The 16,933-nt window shown below is 49.5% G+C and overlaps 1 protein-coding gene across 6 annotated transcripts in view; it reads left to right on the top strand.

Moving 5' to 3' along the window:
* The window catches only part of ECT2 (epithelial cell transforming 2), a 1,267,500-nt gene that overhangs the window by 1,004,967 nt on the left and 245,600 nt on the right, over positions 1–16,933 (top strand). The window lies entirely within an intron of this gene.

Genomic DNA, 16,933 nt, shown 5'->3' with positions numbered 1-16,933 from the left:
ATTTTTTCATGGACACACGCTCCCAGCTTATCTGTTAATCTTGGTGATTTTTGAGGAATAGGTGTTAATCAACGAGCGTGTATCAGTTGCATGAAAATAGGTATGTTCAAGTTTGTTTTTCAGAAGATAATATTCCATAAAACCACACCAAATACATATAAGGAATTAATGCATAGTATACAAATCTGTGATCATTACAATTACTACAGTACATTGATAAAATGCATAGCACATAGATGAAATAATTAATAGTTTAACTTTTCCTGATATACATGGCCTACCTAAAATGATGGAGCCCATCCAACTTGTTTCTTTCTGCTCTCAATAGAGAGCATAAAGCAGGGCGACATTGGTAAAAACCAGCAGCCTGTAAAATGATGCTGAATGTTCTTGCGCTAGGCTGCGTGTAAACTGGGCAAAAGAACATAGTGCAACAAGTTTTCACAACTGTTAGGACAGCATGGACAGATGGTTTCCTCTGTGCCTTTCCATGTCGCCATTACAGCTTTTAACGGGAGGCAATTAAATCCTGCCTCCCTAATTAGATTCCTATCATATTTAGTATGTATTAATGCTAGTATGTAGGAATTGGCTGCAGCAAAATTGGGGGATTTAGCGGCCAGTTAGGCCTCTGTAATTTATTACTAAGAAAACTGTTGCAGCGCTAATCATAGCAGGGATCGACATTTAGTTTTGATTATCGGAAGCTAAAAGCAGCGCCTTGGTATCCAGAATTAACCGGTGATCAAGAGCTAACACTAGGGAACCAAGAGCTAGTACATATGCTTCCACAAATTGAACTTCTGCATAAGATGCAAACCTGTCACTTAGTTCATTACTTTTGCTTTAAATGTTGTATAGATGTGTCCTAATATATATTTACAGATTGCTCCAAACGCACAGCATTAAATTCACATAGGTGTGTTGGTTCAGAATCCATTGGCCTGGGGAGCCAAAAGTAGCTCCTGGTAGCTGTTTGTGTCAAGCTAGCCATTCTCCTCCAGGCCACAAGCAAGCAGCTCCCCTCAATTTCAAACTCTGCATAGACTCAGGATGGTTATCTTGCCCCAGTGCAGGATGCCACCAATCTAGGAGGGAACTTGCATGCTCCGTCAGGAAATCGAGAACATTTCAGCCTAACTGGGGCATAAGTTTCCTTCTTAGCTATCCTGATGGGAAGTGCATCAGTGTCAAGTCCGCTCTCATTTCTAGAAAGGGAATCAAAAGTGAGGCATCTCTTCAACCATGGATACTTGTCCCAATTCCTAGAGTGTGGCTAGATGTGTACTAGCTTCTCTTCTGGAAGCTAGTAAACCTGTTTGTAATAGATTCCTTCCTCCCACAGACTTAATCTGATGTATCACCAGCATAGCTGATCTTAGAAAACCTTTTCCGCCACCATGATGGGCCAGGGAGGCTCCACCAGATGCCTCTACACACCCACGCTGGACATGACGTTTGGGGATAGGGGCAGTATGAGGTGTCTTGTAACCTTGCACCTTTCTTCTGTGCACGGTTTGCTTCGGGAACACTCCACTTGGTTTGCTAAAAGGGCATGTCCAACCCTGCAAAGGCCACAGGTTTCAAGCCTTGTGTTGAGAACGGCCAACAATCCCAATAAGATATCTTCTTACTGCCTTGGGGAGGATCATGACACCCGGGATTGCAGGTTGTTTTAATCCATACACTCCAAGGTCATTTCATAGTCCATTCAAATAAACATTTTACTTTTTTCGACAAGTAAAAATGTGAACCCATATTTTCTTTAGAGGACGTGGAGAGTCTGAGAAGATGGGTCCCTGGCCTGCAAGAAGAAGAATCGGCACCATAAGAGGTCCCACTTGCTGACAGGTCTTAATCTTCGAAGTAAAGGAGCCACTGATCCAAGCACTCCCCAGTGGTGGCAGGTACTGTTTCCAACCCAATCTTTCACCCCAGAGGAATGCGAGGCCTTTAGGCTGAAGTTGGTCGACCTCTTCACCAAGGCCACAGTGGTGGCAACCTGTGCCCTGGCGCTGGTAGAGCCATCAAGGCCTACTGTGCCTAAAAGAGCAGACGGGGATACTTCGGGAGACTTGGACCTCACGCCTATGCGCCTGGCCTCTGCTCCTGTGGGCAAAGGTACATCTCGCCATCGACCGTCTCAGACCTCAAGTGCCACTACCTCAACGCCGGCTCCGACCCTCGGATATGCTACTCTCCCTAAGATGTCCTCTATGTCAAAGATGCGTCAGATCTTCGAAAGAGAGCCCATGCATTTGGGATGGAAAACCTGTGCCACAGAGAGGGACTCCCAGAGGAGTTTTATAGTGAAGCAGGGCGTATTTGTTGCAACTGGCCACAGATCTCCAGGAAGCCAGTACCCTAAATACTTCCGAGGAACTGGATAATACTTGATACTTCAGCTTCAAATCTGGGGAAGCCCAAATAATCTTTCCAGCACTTTCTGCCCATGGCTGTCTGCTGCATCCAAGCCAGAAGTCCAGAATGAGTTTAGGATGAGGTGCCCCAAAAAAGATATTCCTGCCTGTCAGTGCGACATTCGCGGCTCTATTTTTAGAAACCTGGGAGAAAGCATTGTCGGTCCTGACTGTAGACTGAGAACAGGCATGTACTTATTAGCTGGCCCCCTCTGACCCAACTTGCCTTTACACACGCCTCCCCTGAAAGCTTGTTGCTGCAAGCCTCTACCACCAACCCGAAGATGTGAATCCTTGGTAAAAAAGAATAGCATTTTTGCTTTAGCCTGAAAACTGCTAGTCGCCTCTTTAACCAATCACTGTCCTTTGGGTCATACTGCCTCCATCCAATGACCGTTGTCTCCCTAAGCTCCACTCCTTGTTTCCATGTTGGGAGTCCTCTGAATTGCTCTGAGTATTTTGCTGTTTTTTGATTTTGCTGTTTTTTTCTTTTCTTCAGATACCATTTTTATTTTTCTCTCTGAAGGGGCCCCTGAGGGACCATCGGATGTGGAAACAAGGCACAGTCACCACACACGAATAGATACGCCAGACGCGATGTTCTGTTCCCAAAATCTAGGGTTTATTGCAATACAAAATAGTCCGAGTTGGCCAAGTGGTCCCACGCCCCGCGACGTGTGTCTAACAGACCTCGGGGGACGCAAGAGAGTGTGAAACGTACATCAGTTACATATATACAAACGGCGCATCTTACAATCAGTAATGACACATTTGATGCCGCCCCAATTCATTTCCCTTTGAATTAGAGGCGATGATTGACCATCGTGACAAATATGACACCTTGGACCACCGTATTTAGTAACAGTTTGCAATCTCCAATTTTACAGACACCATTCTTTGTTGGCGAGAACACAGCGTTTGTTTTTCATGGGCAAGCTGCGCGTAGGAGACTGGCACATTGCAGGCCTCACTATCTCTAAGTTTCAATTCTTGCTCTAGAAGTCAGCCCGCTCTCCGGGGCCTCACTGGGCTCAGAAAGGGGGGCCGTAAAGATCATCATAATTCAACTCTTTAAATGCTAGTTTCGTGCATTGCTATTCTTTCAGGAGACTCGCTGGCATTCGTATACTGATTAAATGCCTTGCTCCCTGTCTTCAAGGATACGTCAGGGAGGGAATCGGGCATTCCTGTCTGGCTCTCCAGTGTATTGTTTCAACATGTTTCTTAGCCTTGGACCATTGAAGCGAAATAATATCTACAGCAAAGCAGTTTTACATGAGGCAAAGTAGCAACGTTGGAGAGAGCAGAGAGCGAAAACAAAATGGCAATTCTGGTCATCTTAAAATGGCTTCACTCTAGTTAAACTAATAGCTACGTAATAACTAATAACTGACTAATGAATATATATTCTTACACTGTAAATGAGGCGGTTGGTCTTCGGCCAACCAATTATCATTCATTTCCGGACCCTCAAGGGGTGCTTAGTTTTTCTGGACTGACATCTCTTCTTTCCATTGTTGATGGTTCGACTACCGGTAGCAGTGTTCCATTGCCGGTGAAGATCTATGTTCATCACCGGATCTGCTCAAAGTTTCGGAAGGCCTTCGCACCTCAACCATGTCCGAGGAGGGCAAGAGGAGCCTCCAAGTTCTGCAAGAAACTTGGACTACGTAACGTCTAAGTCGAGGATCGACACCTCGTTCCTGTACTGCCTGCACCCGGACCATGATGAGGATGAATGCAAGATCTGCTACAGATTCCTGGTTAGGATGAAGCAGGCCACTATCGAAAGTTGGTGGCATGGCTCCAGAGGAAGGCTTCTAGCTCAGCCTCCGGGTGTAGCAATGCCTCACCCTGGACCGGCCGGTCCCATGAGCGTACTCCCTCTGAAAGGGGGTGGAGGGCCTTTGAGGATGCCCCTTCCCAGGGGGATCCAAAAGAAAGCTAAACACCACGCTGCTGACCCTACAAGGGTTGCCGCTGCTACGAGGCCTAGTTCGGGGAGTCCCCGTTCCCGCATCTCAATCGCCATCAACTTTGAGCCTACCAGTCAGGGGGTACCTTCTGCAAGAATGTCATTGACCCACCCCCGCCCCCTGAAAGCATAGATTTTCTTCCAATGAGGAGGCATCAAAGAAAGTCTTCAGGCCCATTTAAAACCCCATTGACTGCCTCATTGTCCACCAAGTCCACGACTTTGTCGACAAAGGCTTCATCTGCCAGGGCGTACACCTCGTTGACTACCATGACCCTGTCGACATCTGCATCCACTTCGCCAGCGACCTCGTCGACAACCTTGTTGTCAGCTGCGTAAAGAGATTTACTTAATCGAAGGGAGACCTGATTACAACCTTGCTTTCAATGGTGAAGGACACAGTGACTCCACGGGTGGCCCTGCCTCTGCGGCCTGCAGCAGCTCTTCTGCCCATGACCAGGGAGGAGGTTCTCCTCGGGCAGTTCCCAGAGGATTCTGGCACCAGGGTGCTGCTACCGCCTACAGAGTTTCTCCCCATGTCAGCGATGTCTGCGCACATCTATACAAGCTCTGACAACCACTTGCCTGAGGACTGTTACTCGGATCACAAGGGAGGCCTCGGCCCCATATCCTGGGGGGGGGGGGGATTCCTGCCTTTTGACCCTCCAAGGTGTGCTAGCCAAGGGCTGTGGCCAGCTGTTCATTTTGCACCTCAGCCACTGCCTAGGGAGATGTCGCTGGGCATTTTTACTACCCTCCTGGTGTCGGAGATGCAGCAGAGCCTGCTTGCTGCCCCGGTGCAGGGCCCAGTTTGCAGCCCGCCTACACCACCAGCTGGAAGTCCTCCCAGGCCTTGTTCACGAAGTCCATAGTGCTCACCTAGCTCTGCCTGGCCGAAGCTACAGCCTAGCCCTTCAAGGCCGAGACGCCAACCAGCACCGCCCCTGAGGCCTTTGGCCCTGGTGGTGGAGTCACCAAACACTGGCACAGGTATTGATAGACACCACAGCGACATATACAGATGAATATGATGACTGTCCCAGCATACGGGGAGCCGTGGTGTGTCCATGAGGCTGCCAGAGCATTCCCACTGAGGTTGGCTCCTTCCATGCCATGTGCTAGAGGGCATCCGCTATCTTCAATTTGGTGCCAGAGGAAAGGGAATTGTTTCTTTTCCAACGCAGGGAGTCCTCATGGAAGAACGTCCTGTTGGTCCCTTTGCTGAACGACGTTTAGGAGGAAGGCTTGGCCCTGAATAAAACGCCAAGTACCGCTCCTTCCAAAAGAGACCGGCTGGAAAAGAAGTACAGGGTCCCGGACTCGGCCCCAAGGGGCTTGAGATCGCAACCTTCTCCAGACTCTTTGGTGTCTGCCACCGCCAGGAAGCGTTTGTCGAAACCATTGTCCTGTTCCATGGTGCCACCAGACCAAGAGGGGAAGAATCTTCATGCAGTGGGGAAGCGTATCATTTACTCTGTTGCCTCCACCGTTAAGGCCGCCAATGCCTTGGCCATTCTGTCCCAGTATGACTGGGGGCTCTGTTATAACCTCGGACCAATCTTGGAATTCTTGCCGGATCACAAGACTGATGCCCTGGCCCTGTTCCAGGAGGGTGAGGTGGCCTAGGAGCACGCCATCACAGTTGCATTGGATATTGTGGACTCCTGCTTCCGCCAGATGGGCAATGGGGTGGCCCACTGGCGCCAAGGTTGGCTAAAGGCCACAGACTTCAGGGTGGATGATGTACAGTCCAAGGTGATGAACATGCCTTTCGATGCAAACAATTTGTTTGCAAAGGCTGTGGGCAAGACACTCCAATCGATGGAGACAGGACAGTCTCTTGGGACACTGCGACAAAGGAGATCATTGTCCTTTAGTTACTCAAGAGGGCTGTCGGGCAGGTCTTCCAAAGGGTACTTTGCACTTGATCGCCTGCCCTCCTGCTCTACAACACAGTAAGCCTACAAGGGCATCTCGCAAGGTTCTCACAAGGTCAGCATTGTCACCTGCAGGCAAGGATGACGACACCCAGGCAGGCCTTAACCGGCCTGGACCAACACGGCTAGCAATCTTTGTCGACCAGTGGATGTCGATCACCACGAACATGAGTCTTGGACATTCTTCATCAAGGGCACACCTTGGAGTAACCAACACAGGTGCCTTCTTATTCCTCCTGAAGTACGTCAAGAACTGCACATGGCTCAACTGCTGCAGGAGGTCCAGTCCATGTTAAGGAAAGGGGCAATAGAGCTGGTCCCTCAGCGCTTCCGGTGCTCCAAACTTTACTGCAGATACTTTCTGGTACGGAAGAAGTCGGGAGTGTGGTGGCCAATTGTAGACTTTCGCCATCTTAGTTGCAGCATGTGCTCGACCATCTGGCAGAAAAGTATTTCTTGGTGACTTTAGACCTGGAGGATGCCTACTTTCACGTCCTGATTCACCCAAGACATAGGAAGTTCCTGCGGTTTGCGGTCCAGAGTTGGCACTGTCAGTTCAAGGCTCTGCTCTTTGTCTTGAGCTCTGCGCAAGGGTGTTCACAAAGTTCTTATCCCTGGTGGCAGCGTCAAGGTCACCCACGTCTACCCTTATTTGGACTGGCTCATCCACTCATGCACTGGCAAACCAGCACACAGCGGAGACCATTAGTCTTCTGATGGTAACTTCGTCGGGATGAAGCCGCTCTTCTCTTCCGCAAGTGGGGTCGACTCAGATCGACCTCTTTGTGACGGCAGCCATCTCCAAGTGCCAGAGGTTCGCCAGCAGGGTTCCTCATCCAAGGAGCCTGCGGATGCCTTCTTGTTCCCATGGGAGGGGCTCCTTCTGAACGCTTTTCCTCTTGTCCCAATCCTGCTATGTGTGATCAACCCACTCGGGCAGTGTCCTTGCAGGATGATCCTCATCGTTCTGGTGTGGCCTCGGCAGATCTGGTACCCGGACCTGCTTTGTCTCAGTGGCTTCGTCCATCCGGCTGCCTCCACTTCCCAATCTTCTCTACAGCAAATATTTAACAATACTGCACCTCAATTCAGCATTGCTGAGCCTCATGGCCTGGCTCCTTCGACCCTAGAGTTTGGGCATTATTCCCTGCTGCTGAAATGTAAGAAAATCCTGGCTAAGGCCAGAGCTTCCTCTGTTGTGCTAAAGTCATAAATGGTAGCACTTCATTGTGGTGCAGGATTCGGAAGATTACGCCACTGCGAATCACAGATCTGCAGCTCCTTCTGTATCTTCTTTCCCTAGCCAAGGATGGCCTGGCTCACGCCTCTATCAAGATGCACCTGGCTGCCATATCCCATTACACCAAACGTCTAGTAAGCCCTCCCTCTGGTCGCACAGGCTCGTCAAGGAGTTCCTCAAAGGACTCTTCAGGACTTTTCCACCAGTGAAGGCTCCTGCTCCAGCTCGGGGATCTCAACATGGGTTTGACTAAGTTCATGGGGCCCCAATTTGAATGAATGCATCAGGCCCCTCTGATGTTTCCCTCATGGAAGACTGCTTTCCTGGTGGCCATCTCCTCGGCTAGGCGGGATGGGGTGCAAGCAGCCGTAATTGTCCTTTCACGCTACTAGGGTAGTGCTGCGGACCAACCCAACCTTCATGCCGAAGGTTCCTTCAAAATGCCACTTCAACAAGCCTTTGATACTGCCAGTCTTCTTACTGAACCCTTGTACACTGGCATAAAGGAGGTTGCATACGCTGGACGTTGCTATAGCCTTGAAGTTTTATGTGGCACGCACAAAGGATTTTTGGATGACATCTCAGCGCTTTGTGAATTTTGGGCCTGTGAATCACGGAAAGGCCCTGTCTAAGGCCTTCATATCCAGGTGGCTCTCCAGCGGCATCATACGCTGTCATCGTCTGGCTAACGGACACCTTCTAGGCTGGCCAAGAGCCCATTCCACCAGAGCCTTTGCTGCAACGGCAGCATTTCTCTCTGGTGTTCCCTTGCTCGACATCTGCAGGGCTGTTATGTGGAGGTCCACCCACACCTTCACGACATTCTACTGCGTCGAGGAGGGTTCCAGGGAGGAGTCCCGGGACGGCTAGGCAGTGCTACGCAATGGTTTACCTTGGGTAAGTCTGTTCCAGGGTTAAGTGTTTTACTTATAGAGCTTGCCACCTCCTGCGGTTGTGTATATGTACTGCTGTGTATTCATGAGCATGTGAAACCCTTGCAAGACCCCATGCTGGAGAAGGAACAAGTTACTTACCTGTAACTTCTGTTCTCCAGCCTACATCTGGCATGGATTCACATGCAAACCCTCCCTCTTTCCCTTCTGTGGCCCTTCTTGGTTCATACTGCCACTTTACATGCTCTACCAAATCTGAAGATGGCCATCAGGGGTAGAACTTAGGGAAACGACTGACATTGGATGGGGCAGTGTGACCCAGAGGATAGTGATTGGTTATAGAGGAGACGAGCAGTTTTCAGGCTAAAGTAAAAATGCGTTTTTTTTTTACTGTGGATTCCGAGCCCATTGGGGAACATTCATGAGCATGTGAATGCATGCCAGACCCATGCTGGAGAACAGCTGTGATAGGTAAGTAACTTGTTCTTTGCGCTCTCTCCCCGCCAGAAAGAGAAAGCAAGAGATTGGATGCATAGAGAAAGGTGGTTTTGGCCTAAGGCAGTCTTGCACTCATGGAAAATGAGATGGATTTTCAGAATCCGCTCTGTGGACAGATTGTGAGAGGCCACCCTTTTCTGGTGAACTGGAACAAACAATTGTATCTAGGTAGTGTGGATAAGCAACAAGGCTGAGGCTTGGGAGGGTGTGTGTGGTGAAGAGTTCAGTTGAGCACACACAAAGCACGCTTAATACTAGTTAGGCAGAATGTATACAAATATTTATTTAGTTCTCGAGCTTCATCAATGAAAAACCAAGTAAAGTATGCACTAAAACCTTCTCTACTATTGTATACACATTCAACTGTATGTTCTCTAAAAACATTAACACTTTCAAACCAATAATCCATTTCAAACTAGCTTAAGTGTAGGAAAGCAAGTGACTAAAAGAATAAAACACCAGGTAAGTAATCAATAGTTTGAGAACTAATACAAGTAAGGTGCTAACCTTAAAGAGCACTTGTCACTCTAGAAAAGCAGGGTCACTGTGCCCTTGGAGGCGCTGAAGTACTGACGAAGGTCTGCAGGAGATTTGCAGATGTGATTCCTTAGCGGGGTAAGCGAAGGGGCTACTGGCAATCTTCCAACGATGCGTTCTGGATCTTCGGTGGGCTGCTCAACTTTGTAGGGGTCTTGGTTCAAACGATAATATGAGGAATGGCTGCAGAAGTGCCCCCCCCAACCCCTGCAATTCCCCCCTACCTATGGGCCATTCAAACTTGGCAGGTGTTGATGGGGGTTTTCGTCCCTTCACCTCCTATACCCACAGGTGCAGAGGGCTCCCTCTGGCAAACAGATCAAGTGCCATCCAACCAGGGGTCGGACAGAGGTGCTCAAAGAGGAGGCTCGTCAGCCTCCATAGTGCCTCTGTCAAATTGGCAATGGCTGGCACACAACCTATTTTCTGGTGCAGAAGGAGGATGGGGACTTGCGTCCCATACTATAGCTGCGCATCTTGAACCTATATGTGCACAAGGTGGTTACTCTGGTTCAGATCCTTCAAGCCCTCGTCCTGCAGTACTGTCTAGTATCACTGAATCTCCAGGATGCCTTCTTCCCTGATCATCCACCCCAAAGCACAGGAGTACCTGAGATTCGCAGTTGGGTATTGCCCCTACCAATTCAATGTCCTGGTTATTTCATTTTCAACATCCAGGACTTTTCACCAAGCTGCTGGAAGTCGTAGCAGCTCCCCTCAAAAGGTAAGGCATTAATATCTTTCCCTTTTTGGACGCCTGCGACTTGTTCCGAATGTGAAGTCTGTTCCTGGTCTTGTACAAAAACTACAAGTCGTCTCAGGTTTTGCAGTCCTAGTCCTTCCATTTTGTCACACGGTCTTGGACACTTGCTTAGACAGGAGCTTCCTGTCCAAGGATCTAGTGGCGACCCCCTCCAAGATCTGTCCTCCGATCATAGGGGAGTGTTCTGGCTTCTGCCTTTCGGCGCCTGCTGGGTTATCTGGCCTCTGCGTTCTTGTGGTGTCAGAGGCCCAGCTGTGCATGATATTGCTTAAATGGCTTCTCAGTTGGAGGTGGTCTCTGTTTCAGGGACGTACTTCAGACCACCTTCGGGACTCGCCAAAAGTATGCTGAAACATGGAATGGTCGTCCATGAGAAACAATCTTTTGAAGGAACTTGCTTTCAACAACCCTGACTGCAACAGACAATAGTCACGGACGTGTCCTTGAAAGGCTAGAGCGCTCGCCTACAAGAACTAATGGTGAGTAACCTGTGATCACCATCAGAATGCACAGAACATATCAGTTTGTTTGAATTCAGAGCGATTAGGCTGGCCCTGGTCATCTTTCTTTCAGTATGGAGGAAGACTGTGCTGGTCCTGATGGAAAACACAGTAACCATGCACTAACTCAATAACAAGCAAGGTGTTGTAAGGTCCTTGCCTCTGTACAGGGATTCAATGCAACTTTGGTTCTTGGATCTGGAGAGCGACATATCTCTGTACCTAGCTCATCTTGCTGGGATGGAGAACTTCATTACAGATGCCTTGAAGGACGGGTGGGAGTTATACCAGAAAGTACTGGAGGGGAGAGTTTCCTGGAGGGTAGGGCGTGGGGGGGGGGGGGTGAATCCTTAGGTGGACCTCTTTGCTTCCATTGTGTGCAAGAAGCGCAAGTTGTTTTTGTTTCAAAAAATGTCCTGGGCAGTCGGCTTTTTTTCCTGCCGATCACCTTTATCCTGCTTGCTCTCAGGAGGCTGAGATATATAGAGTGGGATTTGGTGGATGACGTGCTGGACATGCTCCTGTCTGCATGGAGGCCTGCCACTGATTTCATTTATGACTGTAGGTGGTATGAATGTTTGGTTTAGTGCTGGATCCCTTTACCTGTCCCACATGCTCTGTACTGGATTTTCTACTTTCCTTGGCCCTCGACGAGCGTGCAGATTGGCACTCAGGAGGGGTCCTTTTTGAAACAAACGGCAGGCAGGAACCCCTTCTGAGGGCTCATTCTTCTCTATCCCCAGTTATGCAAGTTTTGCAGGGTTTGTGCAATCAGTCCCCCCCCCCCCAACGCTAGTGTGTTCCAGCATGGGATTTATATTTTGTGTTGAAACGTCTTATGGGTGCTCCATTTGAACCCCCTTCATTCTTGCTCTTTAAGATTGCTCACCCTTAAGGTGATTTTACTCGTGGCAGTCACCACTAGCCTGATGATTGAGCTCCAGCCGTTCGCCGTTAAACCACTCCATGTGTTTTTTTCCAAAGAGAAGGTGATGAGAGTGAACATCCTTCCCCCTAGAGGGGGTTCTTAAATGTTCATATTTCTCGAGAGATCCAACTTCCAGTCTTGATTTCTTGCGCCTTATCCTTCCAAGGCAGAGGAGTGATTCCCTTGGCTGGGACCCAGTGCAGGCCTTGAGCTCCTTTTCGTCTTGGACAAGAGATGACAGGAATGTTGACCAGTTTTTTATGGATTATGCTGGTGCTGTTGCTGGCATTGTTGTGACCAAACCAACCCTGTCAAGGTGGATCATCCACTGCATTTCAGAATGCTACAACCTGGCTTGAAATACACAGGCCAGTCTGTACCATTCGCCAAGCATTATTACTTGGTTTCAAAATCTGGGCAGGATGCTCGTTTTGGTAGGGCAGGCCAACAGAGGTTTTTAGTCAAGGTGGTGTCCTTGCTCTCCTCCTTACTCCAGGTTGATGTACTGGGAGCCTATTCTAAAAGAAGAATTCGTGGGAGGAAAGCATCCATTAGAAGAACCACTGACTTGCATCTCTGTAATGTTCAATCTGATGGATGTTCTGCACACAGATTTCTCATCAACCTGCCCCAATTGTTGGATAGCTAGTACGCCTTTTCTGAGTTTTCTCTGTGTCAGAACGCTAGGGGAAAAAGCGTTGAACTGAGGTCAATGGGTGTGATGCCTACATATATACATGCCCCGTCATAATGTCCGGCACAGGGTGTGTAGAGGGGTCGAGTGGAGCCATGCTGCGTCAACTGGTGGTGAATACCCTTTGATCAAGTACCTTTGCTGGGAGACGGATCATTGTAAATCTCCAGTGCAGTTGTCTTCTGAAAGTTTATTTGCAACCAAGGGGACACAGCGCAGCTCCACGTCTGCTCTGCGCCTGAATGAGCACCATGTGACACGCCTGGGCCAGAATCTATATAGAGCCACCGTACTCCATGACCTCAGTTCCCCTTTAACATGCAGTGTGCTTCGGGAAGACCACTACTTTAGCTAAAATTCTCTGTTGTGCCTAATCTTGTAAAGGTCTTTGGTCTTGAACCCTGTGTGGCTTGTGGACAACAAATGTCTGTCCCCCACTGCTTGGGTGAGGAAAACTATCCCCACGATTGCTGTTCCTGCTAATCCATGCACCCTACAAGAGTGTGCTGTGGAACATCACATTTTCCCATAAAGACAGCAAAAGTAAAGAAAACTATCAAATCCCTGGGTGTGGCGTGGACAGTTGGGTATGCATCCCCCAACACGTAAGGATAAAAATAAACCACAATGTACGGGCTACTGCTCCCTGAGCAGCTCCTCTAGGCACCATTCATGGTCTAGGACTAGGAGAAGTCACCGTTCCAGTCACCGTTCCAGGGACCCCTGAGGATTCAGCTCCTAGGCTCTGGTTCCTGCCCAATCCTCCACAGTGGAGTAATGTGCAAAACATTCAAGCTGAAAATCCTGGCTAAGGCCTGGGCCGCTTTGGTCTTCGTTCAAGCTGCGACAACCTAAAAACCTCTCCAATTCCTACTTTGCCTCCTGGCTGGGAGAGCAAGAAACTGGATGTGCGGCAACTTCTTGCGCTTCGGCTAAGCTTTCGTTTGGCATCTTGACAGTGGTCTCTGTAGCTGCTGAAAACCTGCCGGCCGACAATGTGAGTGGTATCTGTGCCTTGCTTCAGATTAGTAGGCTGCTTGCCAGATCTTGTATGGCATGGACACAGCAGACTGCATAGCAATTTGTATGAGCATAGGGACAGTCATGAGGAGACTGTCCTGGATGCTGACCTCAGGGTTCTCTCCAGACATTTTGGCAAAACTGCTGGACATGCCTTTCGACCGAACTAGCCTGTTTGGCGCCAAGGCTGATTCGCCTCACCCCCTTCAGAAGTTGCAATCACCTAAGGCCCCGGCAAGTTTCTGTGTCTGGATGTCCAACAGCCCTCACCGTCTGCGAATAATCGGGACGAGAGGGAGGCTTTACCCTTTCCGTCCTATTACCCTTGTCGTATGAGATGTGTATCCCGGGGGAAGGGTGCTGGTTAGCTTGGAGTGGAGGCATCGCACTTCCACTCCAGGTACAAAGCCTCTGTGAAGACCTCCAACATCATACCCCAGTTGGTGGCATCATACCACGTCAGGTACCTGGTTCTTAAAGGTCGTAAATCAGGGTTTCTAATCGGCTACTTCCTCTCACGGATTCCTCACATTTGATAGCCATCTTCCAGCTCATCTTCACTTTGGAAACGTTTCAGCCGCCAGGTAAAATGGCACAGCTTCACCTTGCTTCGCCCCTGGTAGCTCTACCTTCCCCCAGACATGACATTGGGGGCCAGTATATACATGGAGGCGCCATGCCCCATGACTTTAGTTCCTTTTTATCAGCAAACTCTGCTCCGTTTAGGAAAACCACTCTTAGATCTTTGATTTTTCTCTAGTCTTTCTCTTCAGTTTTTATGCTTAGCAATGCTGAATTCAACTAAGCCCTCGGGTTTCAAACCCTGCATGAATTGCGGGCATCAAATTTCTGTTTCGGATCTGCTCCGATTTTGCTCTTTGCTGTCCAGGTGAGTGCCACGACATGCAGGACTGCGGTGGTCGTGTGAATAGATGCACCCAAATTCACTTTGAGAACGAGGAATGAAAATCTATCGTTATCCACAAGGAGAGGCGATAAACATTCCCATGCGAGGTCACAGAGTGCAGACGGAGGCACTGGGAATGGTCCCGAGTCTGAAAGGCCAAGAAAAAGAATCCTCTGGAAGTTCTTGGAGGCATTGCTCTTTGTCGAAGAGGAGGCACCAGTCCGAGGACATCCCAGAGGAGGAGGTGCTCAACGAGTAGCTTTTCCCTCTCTCCCCTCTAGCACTTCGGAATGGGGGGCATTCAAAATGATTATGCTTGACTTCTTCGCCACGGCTGCGGTCGCTGCGCTGGTGGTTCTGGCCCTGGCGCAGACTGTTTCAGCAAAGCCAACAAGCTTGGGGAATCCCCAAGCAGTCACAACAAGGTCACACCCAAGGGCCACACTGGAGTCGCAAGGGAATTTGTCTCTCCCCAAGAGAGCATACTTGTCCCATTTGGAAGACATTAGATGAGGCAGGAGATCTTGTCCCTTTTGGGCTGGATCCCTCCATCCTAGGGAAGGGAGACTTCCTGGAGGAATTGTACAGGGAAGAAGGGCACTTAGTGAACCTTGCAGCTGACTTGCAGGAGTTAAGCGGCCTGCACATCTTGCCAGAAAGTCATCTTGGGATTGTCTGCCCCATCGCGTTTGAAGGTGCAGTACCAGCTTACTGGCATCCTTAATGAGGGTCCAAAGGAGGAGACATTGCCTTTCAATCAGGCAGTAGAGGGGACAGTGCTGGAACTATGCAACAAACCAGGTTCAGTCCTGTATGAATAGCGAATAAAGCAAAAGCCGGCATGCTAAAACCCCATGTTACTTTCTGCACATGCTTCACCAGAAAGCATTACGATCACTTCTTTCCCATCTTTGCCCCTGACTTGGAGAGCAAGAGACTGGATGCAAGGGGAAGGAAGATTAGTCTCTTCAAGACTTGGTCTCTCCGGGTATAAACTTGTGTGTAAGGGAGATGCGTGAAGGCTTTGATGTCCGGATCAGATGCTGTAGTCCGGTCTGGTCTTGGTACAGCCTGCGGGTTGAGAATGATGGTCACAAGCAGTCTTGCACACAATGTCTTGGTGCAGGACGTCTGGGATTGCTACAGACGGGGCATATCCAGAAGTATATTTGGCATCAAGGCCAATGAGCAGTTCCTAAGTTGCTGCAGCTTGAAATCCAGCGACATTGACCAGCAAACCCTGTGGGCAGGGTGGTAGGTTTTTGCGCCTTCTACTTTTTTGCCCAGAGAGGTCGAGGCCAAGCCTCAACTTTCAAGCAAGAGGTAGAGGCGAGGTGCACCCATAGGAGGTGATTCCACCTCCACTGTGCCCTCTGCAGCCCCTGGCGCGAAGCCTCTCTGAAGTGGACTTCTGCCGCCAGTCCCTTGTGGGATGCAGAACATCCCTGTTAGGTGACAAATGGAAAGATTCCACCTCGCATGCCTGAGACTTGCGAGTCATACAACAGACGTACTGCCTCCCTTTTGCCCTCCAGACCCCTCACAGCTGTGCCACCAACCATTGCCTCTGGAGCCCCTTTTGCTGCAGGCTATCAGTCAGCTTCCGGCAAAAATGACCTTGGAACTGATCTGGTACCCTGCTCGGAAGGAGGCAGGGATTGGTAGTCAAACCATTTTCTAATGCTGAAGGAACGAGGTCTGAGACCATCCTGGATTTGTGTCTTCCAAACTTGTATTTGCGCGAGGCAAATTCAAGATGGTTACTCTACCCCAGATCATCCTGGACCTGAACAAGTGGCTAGTTTCCCTTGAAGCACAGGAAATGGAGAATGGTCACTATCAGTTCAAGATCTTGCCTTTCTGACTTTCTTTGGCACCCAGGGTTTTCTCCACACTGTTAGCAGCGATGGTGGCTCGCCTTGGAAGGGAAGGCATTTGCTTTTGCCGATCTGGATGACTTGCTTGTCCACGCCAGCTCCCTAGACCTAGCACCTGCACACCTGTACAGTATGTACAGCCTGTTGCACAGCTAGTGCTTCTCCCTGAGTTGTAAGAAATCGCGGGTGTCCCCGTCCCTCTGATTTATCAGATTGGTCTTAGTCACTCGCCTAGGCCATGGTTTCTCACCAAGGACAGAGTGCCAAACATCTACAAGATGTTCCACGTTTTCTAACCACAGCCAAGAGTTCCAGAGTCTGCTGTTCTGCGCTTGCTGGGTCTTATGGCCTTGTGTGTCTGTGCTGCCAAAGGCCCAGTTGCGCACAAGGTCACTGCAGTGGCTTCTGAGCTCAGTGTTTGACATTTCAGGGACGAACATTGGGCATTCGACTAATCTCGAAGAGTATCCGGAGACCTAACACGGTGGTCGGTGAAAAACAACCTCCAGAAAGGGTTGTTCCGTCAACCTTGGCCACGAGTGGCTGGGTCGCTCACCTAAAGTCCTTACGGTAGGCCGACAGTGTTCCCTATCAGAGTGCTGGGAGCACATAGTTCTACTGGAGCTAAGAGTAATCAGGCTCGCCCTGGTCACTTTCCTCCCCTCTGTTTAGGACAAGACAGTTTTGGACCTCATGGGCAACACTGTAGCCATGAATTGGCTCAACAAACTGGTTATAGCGGGC

The sequence above is a fragment of the Ambystoma mexicanum genome, chromosome 10, assembly GCF_040938575.1.
Source record: "Ambystoma mexicanum isolate Mex_15411 chromosome 10, UKY_AmexF1_1, whole genome shotgun sequence".
Taxonomy (NCBI): Eukaryota; Metazoa; Chordata; class Amphibia; order Caudata; family Ambystomatidae; genus Ambystoma; species Ambystoma mexicanum.
The sequence above is the reverse complement of the archived record's forward strand: the minus strand, read 5'-3'. Positions and strand labels throughout refer to the sequence as shown.